This window comes from Hemitrygon akajei, chromosome 1 (assembly GCF_048418815.1).
Source record: "Hemitrygon akajei chromosome 1, sHemAka1.3, whole genome shotgun sequence".
Lineage (NCBI taxonomy): Eukaryota > Metazoa > Chordata > Chondrichthyes > Myliobatiformes > Dasyatidae > Hemitrygon > Hemitrygon akajei.
Genome location: NC_133124.1, coordinates 200199817 through 200210598, shown reverse-complemented (window position 1 = coordinate 200210598; position 10782 = coordinate 200199817). Strand labels below are relative to the sequence as shown.

The 10782-nt window shown below is 45.0% G+C and overlaps 1 pseudogene; it reads right to left on the bottom strand.

Moving 5' to 3' along the window:
* Nucleotides 1–3416: 3416 nt before the first annotated feature.
* LOC140729029 (uncharacterized) lies at nucleotides 3417–6544 on the bottom strand (annotated as a pseudogene).
* Between the last annotated feature and the right edge of the window lie 4238 nt (nucleotides 6545–10782).

The window sequence follows — 10782 nt, the reverse complement described above, 5'->3', positions numbered from 1 at the left end:
AAAATACAAAAAAAAATCACAAATAATAAATAAATAGTACTGAGAATGCAAATTGTAGAGTCCTTGAAATTCAATCCATAGGTTGTGTTTAGTGATCAATTCAGTGTTGAGGTGAGTGAAATTACCCACTCTGGTTCAGGAACCTGATGGTTGAAGGTTAAAACTGTTCCAGATCATGGTGGTGTGGAGCTGATGCTCCTGTACCTCCTTTCCGATGGCAGCAGAGAGAAGAGATCACGGTCTGGATGGTGGAGGTCCCCGATGGTGGGTGCTGCTTTCTTGTGGCAGTACTCCTTGTTGATGTGTTCGGTGGTGCCGAGGGCTTTTCCAGGGCTGTATTCACTGGCTTTTGTGGTAATTGACCTAACTGAACAGTAGCAGACAATTAATGACAAAAGAACATAAATGGCTTCTGTAGATGCTGAGGGGAAGCTGTAACCGTGGAGCTCTATGACACATGGGGCAATGCAAACCACTTTCAATGCGATGCACCCTAAGCATTCCATATTTCATCAATTATAGATTTTCCATTCGACAAAGCAGGAAGCCATTTCAGTTCATTCAGCCTGTGCCAATTTTCAGAGCAATCCAATTCCCAACAACATTTTCCTGAAGTTACAGGCACAGAGTTGGAGGAAGTCAGGTCAGAATCAGAATCAGGTTTATTATCGCTGATGTTCGTCATGAAATTAGTTGGCTTACAGTAGCAGTGCAGCGCAAAACATAAGGCATAGGAGCAGAACTAGACCATTTGGCCCATCAAGTTTGCTCTACCATTCCATTATGGCTGATTTCTTATCCCTCTCAAACCCATTCTCCTGCCTTCTCCCCGTAACCTTTAACACCCTGACTAATCAAGAACTTATCAACCTCCACTTTAAATACTGTATACTCAATGATCTGGCCTCCACAGTTGTCTGTGGGAATGAATTCCACAGATTCATTACCCTCTGGCTAAAGAAATTCCTCCTAATCTCTGTTCCAAATGGATGTCCCACTTCTCTGAGGCTGTGCTCTTGTTTTTCACTCCCCACTATAGGAAACATCCTCTCCTCATCCACTCTGCCTAGGCTTTTCAATATTCAATATGCTTCAGTGAGAATCTCCCCATTCTTCTAAACTCCAGGAGTACAGACTCAGATCCACAAAACGCCCCTCATACATTAACACTTCGTTCCCAGAATCATTCTCATGAACCTCCTCTGTACCCTCTTCAATGCCAGCACACGTTTTCTTAGATAAGGGGCCCAAAACTGCTCACATTACTCCAATGTCTTATAAAGCTCCAGCATTACATCCTTGCTTTTGTGTTCTAGTCCTTGGAAATGAATGCTAACATTACATTTGCCTTCCTTAGCACTAATTCAACCTGCAAGGTAACCTTTAGGGAGTCCTGCACAAGGACTCCCAAGTCCCTCAGCACCTCAGATTTTTTAATGCTCTCCCGTTAGAAAATAGTCTATGCCTTTATTCCTTCTAACAAAGCGCAAGGCTTACCCTATTTTCCATCTGCCACTTCTCTGTCCATTCTCCTAATCTGTCTCAGTCCTTCTGCACACTCCTTGCTTCTTCAACGCTACCTGTCCCTTCTCCTGTCTTCACATCAACCTCAAAGCCATCAATTCGGTCATCCAAATCACTGACGTACAGTATAGCTAAATTAAATAAGTCATGCAAAAAGAGGGAAAAAAGTAGTGAGCTGATTTTCATGGCTTCAATGTCCATTCAAAAGTCAGATGGCAGAGGGGAGAAAGCTGTGCCTGAATTGTTGAGTGCGTGCCTTCAGGCTCCCATGCCTCTGCCCTAATGGTAGTAATGAGAAGAGGGCATGTCCTAGATAGTGGCGGTCCTCAATGATGGATGCCGGCTTGAAGGTGTCCCGGATGCTGGGGAGGCCAGTGCCCATGATGGAGCAAACTGAGTTTATAACTTCCAGCAGCTTATTTCGATCCCATGCAGTGCCCGCCCCACTCCTCACCCGGACAGTGAAGCAGCCAGTTAGAATACTCTCCACGGTACATCGGTAGAATTTTGCCAGTGTCTTTGGTGGCATACCAAATCCCCTCAAACTCCTAATGAAATATAGCCACTGTCATGCCTTCTTTGTCACTGCATCGATATGTTGGGCCCAGGATAGATCCTCAGAGATGCTGACACCCAGGAACTTGAAATTGCTCAGCCTTTCCGCTTCTGATCCCTCGACGAGGACTGGTGTGCGTTCATTCAGTCCTTCAGTCTTGCTGACGTTGAGTGCAAAGTTGTTGCTGGAAAACCACCCAACCAGCTGATCTGTCTCCCTCCTGTACGCCTCCTCGTCACCATCTGAAATTCTGCCAACAATATCATCAGCAAATTTATAGATGGCACTTGATCTGTAGCTAGCCACACCGTCATGGGGGTAGAGAGCAGACAGTGAGCTGAGCACACAGCCCTGAGGTGATCCAGCGTCGATTATCAGCGAGGTGACTGCTTATTCCACAGCCCCACCCAAATATCCTAGAAGTCTGCTATGAATTTTCATATTGGTTACTGTAGCGGTGTGCTACACGCAGCGCTAAAATAATGACACGGAGTCGGTAAACTGCAGTTAAAGAAGATTTTATTCGAACTTCAAAGCCTCGCTTTGAAGCCTCCCTGATCCCGCACTTCCCGGGCGCGGATGCTGTAGGGGGCACGTACTCACAGTCCCCCGCTGGCTTTTCCCTTTGATGGTGAAGCAGACCGGGCGCCCTTTTGGGACTGGCCTTTGTGCCGGCGCGCTGGCTATTTGTGAGCCGATTCGAGTGCACTAGGAAGTGGGTCGCCACATTTCCACTTTTCCAGATTGTTCCAAGCAGCTAGAAGTCTGGGAAATGGATCAGCAATTTAAAATATTGATTTTGATGAAGAATTTCGGCCCGAAACATTGACTGTTTATTTCCCTCCATTGATGCTGCTTGACTTGCTGAGTCCCTCCAGCACTGTGCATTGCTCAAGATTTCCAGCATCTGCAGAATCTCTTGTCTTCAAAGTATCTCTGAGAGAACATTTCCATACATTTGGATATGCCTAATAGTGGAATTTGCATATCCATTTCTAGATGTGGAGCCTGTGTTAAATTTAGAAAGATGGTGTTTTTCACTAACTGAAAAACACATTAAGATGCCCGTAGGCATCATCTCACTGACCCTTCTTAACAACCAGTGCATTATTTGAAGAAGCATGGCAAATGATGGGAATCTTCTTGGATGTGACATTCTGCCAAAAATTACCATATTGTATGATACAAGACATGCTTAAAGAATATGGGACAATGATAATCAATTGGAGTAAAATTGATGAAAAGGATAAAAACTTAAATTCAGCAGCTTAGGGCCAGTATTTCCAAGTGACTGGAAATGGCCAAAGACATCCCATAGATTTCAGTACAGGAATCTTTAATCCTTTTCGCTCCTTATGGAGCATAGGGCCTCGACAAAAGACCTCCACTTCCTGAGATCTCTAGCAGATGTTTTTGCAGTCTCCCAAGTTTGGCCAGCGGCTTTCAGTTCATCCAAAAGCCTACACCTCCAGGTTTGCTTTGGGCGACCTCTTCTTCTCTTCCCTTGTGGATTCCATTCGAGTGATTGTCGAGTGACATTCGACTGGCTCTTCCTCAAGGTGTGGCCGACCCATCTCCACTTCCTCCTCCTTATCTGGAATACAATGGGCACTTGGTTTGCTCTTTTCCATAGGTCTAGGTTTGACACTCTGTCGTACCACTTGAGGCGGAGGATCTGCTGGAGGCATTTGTTGAGAAAGGTCTGGATCTTGTTGCAGCTGGTGTTAGTGATTCTCCATGTTTCGGATCCATATAGCACGATTGCTTTCACATTGGAGCTGAATATACGGAGCTTAGTTTGACAGAGATGGCTGTAGATCTCCAAACAGTTCGCAGGGTTGTGAAGGCATATTGGGCTTTTCCGATCCTTGCTCTGATGTCCTCATCTGTACCTCCTGATTTACTGGTTTTGCTTCCGAGGTAGGTGAATTTGTCTACATCTTCAACTATTTGTCCTTCAATCCGTAATGGCTCCTCTTGTTTGTTATTAATGCGTAGAACTTTGGTCTTCTCCTGACTGATCTTAAGGCCTACTCGCTGTGAGGTGTCTCCTAAGGAATCTACTTTTTTCTGCATATCTTGAAGCCGGTGTGAGAGAACTGCAATATCATCTGCAAATGCCAGGTCTTCCAATTTCCCTGTTAATGTCCATGGGATGCCTCTCTCTGAACCAGCATAGGTTGTTCTTGTAGCCCAGTTGAGTACCACAAGAAAAAGTAGAGGCGACAGCAGGCATCCCTGTCTGACTCCAGTAGTGACCAGGAACTCTTCGGACAGTCTCCCATCGTGGATGACCATGCATGAGAAGCCATCATAAAGCTGCTTGATGATATTCACCATCTCTTCTGGTACACCATAGTGTCGTAAGATGCTCCACATTGACTTTCTGTCCAGGCTGTCAAATGCCTTCTCAAAATCAATAAAACACACATATAGTGGAGTTTGCCATTCTATTGTCTGCTCCACAATGACTCTAAGTGTAGCTATCTGGTCAATGCATGATCTCTCTTTCCTGAACCCTGCCTGCTCATCTCTAAGTCTCTGGTCAATGGTGTCTTTCATCCGCTCCAAGATGAACCTGGTGAGAACTTTGCTAGGAATGGACAACAAGGTGATCCCCTCCACTTGCCACACAGTGAAAGATCTCCAGATTTTGGCAGCTTCACAAGGAGGCCTTTCTTCCAATCTGATGGGATCTCTCCTGTTCTCTATATCAAATTCAGCAGTATATGCAAATGGTCCACCATAACCTCTCCACCCTCTTTTAATGCTTCTGCAGGAATGTTGTCTTCTCCAGCAGCCTTGCCGTTCTTCAGGCTTTTCAGGGCTTTTCGAATTTCTTGCTTGGTGATTTCACCTATATTGATGTTGAGTGGGTCTCCAGGCTCCAGGTCAAATGGGTTCTGTGGTGGTGGTCTATTCAATACTTCCTGGAAATGTTCCTTCCATCTCGCCAGCTGATCTTCAACCGAAGTGAGCAGATGGCCTGTCTTGTCTCTAACAGATCTGTTGAAATTGCTTTTCTTCCCTCTCAAAAGTTTAGTTGTCGTGTACAGTGCCTTGAGGTCCCCTTTACTGGCCACTGTTTCTGCTTGCTCTGCTATTTCATTGAAGTATGACCTCTTGTCCTTTCTGAGCTGTTTCTTCACCTCCTTGGCCATTACGCTGTACCTGTTGGCGGCGATTTGTTTCTGTTGCCGGGTTCTGGCCTGATTCAACTCCTGTTTGAGCTTTTTCCTCTCCTCCACCTTCTGCCATGTCTCGTCCCTGATCCAAGGTTTACTGTTGACTGGTGGTCTTCCCAGTACTTCTTCGCAGGCTCCTACAGTGGCCTGCTTGAAGGTAATCCAGGCGTGTTCCACTGTTCTCTCATCTTGTTCCTCTATTTGAAGAGCCCCAAAGCAGTTTTGCAAGGCGATGTGGAAATCTTTCTTGTTCTCTTCCGTCTGTAGTTTTCTAACATCAATCTTTATTCGTGTGTTCTGTTGCTTCTTCTTGGCTGACAGCTTCATCTTCAGCTTTGCAACAACCAAATGGTGGTCAGATCCAATATCTGCTCCTCTTTTGGCTGTCACATCTTGCAATGAACTTCTCCAGTGCTGGCGGACTATGACGTGATCAATCTGGTTCTCTGTTTGATGGTCAGGCGAGACCCAGGTTATCTTGTGGCAGCGTCGGTGGGGAAAGAGGGTACCTCCAATGGTCAGTTCGTTGAAGGCACAGAAGTCAGTAAGGAGTTCTCCATTTTCATTCATATTCCTCAAACCATTCTGGCCCATCTCTCTCTCCCTGCCAGTGTTATCGCTGCCTACTTTGGCATTCAGATCTCCCATGACGATCAACATATCTTGCTTAGGTACCTTTCCAACTACTGCTTGAAGCTGGGTATAGAAGAGATCTTTTTCTTCTTCCTCTGCATTGTTAGTTGGGGCTTAGCACAGGATAATGGATACCTTCTGGAATCTGGACTCGAACCTGGCTGTGATGATACGGTCGGACACTGGTTCCCATTCTAACAAACTTCTGGCTGCTTCTTTAGACAACATCAGGGCCACACCAGCCTCATGCGGGTCTTCCTCTTTTTCTTTGCCGGAATAGAGCAGAGTTTCTCCCATCTGCAGTTTGGTCTCACCAAAAGTATTCCACCTTGCTTCGCACATGCCCAGGAGTGTGAGGTGGTATCGGTTCATTTCCTTCACTGCCTGTGCGCACCTACCTGTCTCCCAAAGCGATCTCACATTCCATGTTCCGATTAGGATAGATTTCTTCTGTGAGAGCAGCTTTGGAACCTCCATTATGGTTTTCCTCGGGTGAAGGAGGGTTGTCAGCCCTGCAGCTTCCTGACGGGTTTGGTTGCAGCGCGTCATCAGCCTCCTGAATGGGGCCCTGCTTTTCCCGAGATCTGGGTTAGTGGTTGACAATCTGTTGACGGTTTCTGTAACAATTGCTTGTTTTACGTGAACGGGTTGTTAGCCCATTGCACAACCCCCAACCTGGAGGACCAGTGGTTTTCTGTCAGGGTCACCTTCCCCATGTGATGGCATTTCCATGCTAACAAGCTCCACCTGCCCGGGTTTGAAATCAGAGTTTACCCTCTCCTAGATAGGCTGCCATCCAAGGCTAACGAGTCCTATATACCCGGGTTTGGAATCGGAGTTCCTTCTCCTAGGCTACGTTGGTTCGTGGCACTTTCTTCCATATTATCCGGTGCACCCCTCACACGAGGGATCCCCCATCCACCACCCAGGGGACGCGCCTCAACGCCGTATAGCCCCAGTGCGAGGCAGTACAGGAATCACCTTTGGATATCTCCAGTGAGAACAACGTTTTGTTCAGACAACCACAACGAGACCTGGCATCTGTCAACAAACCCCAGTCAGACAAGTTAACTGGGCTCTCTAAGCTAACTAGCTATAACACAGTCGGGGTTCTTTGTAGAGGCAGAATACTTTGCAGATGCTGGAAATCCAGAGTAACGCACAAGATGATAGAGAGACACATAAAAATTTTGTGATGCTCACAAAAAATACTTTGTAAAACTAATTCTTCACAAGACCAAAGGAAATGAGGGGTATATTGTTTTTGAAAATGAAGATGTAATTCAATATTAATAAGTACATGGCAATGCTTTCAGAAAAAAACTTATGTGATTCTAATATTAAATGCAACTATATATAGTCAGTGCTATTGTCAACTAGAGAATTTTAAAGGAACTGTTCATAAAACAACAAAAATGCAAAAAGAAAGGTAATGGTATGAAATATAAGGGTTTTATTTACTCCTTCACAAGATGTTTATAATACTGATATGGAAACATTTATTGTCCATCTCCAACTAAATCCCAAATAGGTTTCAGAGAGCCATTAAGAGTCAACCACATCATTGGGTCTGGAGTCACGTACAGGCCAGACTGGATAGGGATGGCAGATTTCTCTTCTGAAGGACATTAGTGAGTCTTGTGTTTTAGGATAATCTGGTCATTTCATGGCCAATGTTGCTGGTGCAAACCCTTTTCAGTTCCTCCAGGTTTATGTAATTACTTGATCTGAAATTCCGTGGTCATTGTGGCAGGATTCAAACTCACGAAGGATATGGGCAAATGGAACTAGTTTTCATGGGCATCTAGGCTGCCGTGGACCAATTTCCATAAAATGTGACACTCTAGAGCAACGGTTCAGGCCTCTAGATACAAGTCCAATTAGTTAGCCATTATACCACTACAGCTTCCAAGACATAAGAACATAAGAAATAGGAGCAGGAGTAGGCCATCAGGACTGCCGAGCCTGCTCTGCCATTCAATCAGATCATGGCTGACCTGACCATGGACTCATCTCCGCCTACCTGCCTTTTCCCTATAACTTTAATTCCCCTTCTATGCAAAAATGTATCCAACCTTGTCTTAAATATATTTACTGAGGTAGCCTCCACTGCTTCATTGGGCAGAGAATTCCACAGATTCACCACTCTCTGGGAAAATGCAGTTCCTCCTCATCTCCATCCTAAATCGACTCCCCCGAATCTTGAGGCTATGTCCTTTAGTTCTAGTCTCACCTACCAATGGAAACAACTTTCCTGCCTCTATCCTTTCTTTCCCTTTCATAATGTTTTATGTTTCTATAAGATATCCTCTCATCCTTCTGAATTCCAGTGAATACAGTCCCAGGTGACTCTATCTCTCTTCATAGTCTAACCCCCTCATCTCTGGAATCAACCTGGTAAACGTCCTCTGCACCACCTCCAAAGCCAGGAAGAGGCTGCAGCAGGGGCAAGATGGACAGTGCCTGGGGGAGAAATAAGTCGGATTGGAAAATCTAATATTTTAATTGGTAGGATGCAGATTATCTCTTGTTGACACTGTTTTAAAATCTATAAGCAATGGACAGGATATAAAAAGTATTTTCTGTATTTAAAGCATCTAAAAGCAGCAGCCATTGACACTAGATTAACCAGAGGGCATCAGGGGAAATATGTGCCCACAATTGTTAGGCAGTAGAAGTCATTTCTGGAATTAATAGTTGAGGAAGAATCTGTTGCTGTGAATCTACATTAGATCACAAAGAAAAATGAAAAGTTAAGAGGAAGGGAAGGTGGAAATAATTAGGACTATTTTAGATGTGGAGGGTTGATGCACCATCAATAACTCTCTGAGACGTGAGGCAAGATATCGGCTTTTATTGACTGGAAGAAAGAACAAGCAGCAATTGACCACCATGCTACATCCTGGAGACTGAGGGCAGGGCTCAGGCCTCAATTGCCTTTATACCGGGGTCTGTGGGAGGAGCCATGGTCAGTGGGAGGAGCCACAGGAGCAGTCAGCGGGGGGGGGCGTATCCATTCAGGTATATGTAGTTCACCACAAGGGTGAACTCCAGCGTGAACCAATTAGGCCAAAAGGCTTCTCAGTGCTGTAACCGAGTTGCCCATCTATATGCTGTTTGTAGGCCTGTTGAAGTATACCTTCTATTCAGCTGCAAAGTGTAGTGGGTCATCTGAACCTGAACAGCTACCTAAGTACACTGAAAGGTGTTCATCCTATCCCCATGATTGGCCCTGGGAAATATCATTCATCACAAAGTAATCCCGACGCAGAAAATCATTGACATTCAAGTCGGAATTAAAATAGAGAACATGCTGTTCAAGAAGCCTGGTTTGCAAACGCCTGCAAAACCATGCAGGAAATGTAAAGCAAATTAAATAAGCAGCCTGCATTTCTTTAGCACCTTTGAGAACCTGAAAGCTGGTGAGTTGCGTTTGAGGTGCAGTCATCACTGCAGCAGAGCAAACTCAGCAGGAAATTTCACACAGACTGACAAAGACTGCAGGAAGAACCCTACCTCCCTCAGACCTCTCCACTCAAATGAAATTACCAACAGAGCACCAATTTAACAGCTCACCACCCCAGGGCCAGACTCTTCCATTGGACTCAGATTATTGGTTCAAGTTTCTGGCATGCAGCTTGAACCAACTAACGTGCAACCCTGATGCACCATCAATAACTCTCTCTGAGACATGAAGGCAAGATATCGGCTTTTATTGACTGGAAGAAAGAACAAGTAGTAGTTGACCACCATACTACATCCTGGAGACTGAGGGCCGGGCTCAGGCCTCAATCGCCTTTATACCGGGGTCTGTGGGAGGAGCCACAGTCAGTGGGAGGGGCCACAGGAGCAGTCAGCAGGGGGCGTGTCCAGACAGGTATATGTAGTTCACCACGAACCCAGAGGACAACAATGGAGGGTTGGCGTTTTTACCTCTTGTGACACAGACAAAATGCCAGAGGAACAGAGCAGGTCGGGCAACATTGATGGAAAGGAACACGCTGTAGTTGTTTTGGCCCAGACCCTTCTTCAGGACTGGAAGGGAAGGGGAAGACACCGGAACTTTATCTCTGTTCATAATAATCTTGTTGACTTTGATACAAGTCCCGACCGATGTTTGGCTGGAGAGATAGAATGGATCCACCAGCTCTCATATCCAGAAACATTGATACAATTAAATCCTTGAAGTCAAGTTCATCTGCAATAAAAACTATGCTGGTTCTCTAATATCCTCAAAAAACAACTGTGCAGATGACTAACAGATGCAGATGTAATTGCCTTTTATCGCTACGCTTTCAAAGATCCGTTTGTATATTGACATCTTACTCTTTAAACCAGGGGTTCCCAACCTGGTGTGCGACAAAGAGTGGCTTGTGTGCTTGAGTGATGAGTCACGAGTCATCACTCAGCCAGCTGTCAGTATGCCTTGAGAAGTGGTAGTAACATTTGTCCCAAGCACACTCCAGTCTCCCGCTGCCCGAGTCAAGAGAGACGTAAACTGACTCCGGTCTCCCGCTGCCCGAGTCAGCGTTGAGGATTCTCATCAGTGTTACCTGGGAAGCTACACCTCAGAGTTGAGGAGTCTCATCAATTTACTGTTTACAATTTTTTCTGAATAAATTAGAATCTAATTGCTCAATTTATATTTGCATTTTATGCACTGAGTTAAAAGCTTATTTTTTTAAGTTTAATTTGTTCACCCGCAGTATTGTATGTGGTTCAATTTGTGGTTCAAAAATTAGAAATTAGACTTCTTCATCTTCAAATGTGATATTACTTTTGTAGGGGGTACGAACATTAATCAAACATTTCCTAGGGGTGTGGGGCATAGAAAAGGTTGGGAACCACTGCTTTAAATAGTTGATGAAATGCAATTTTGTTGGC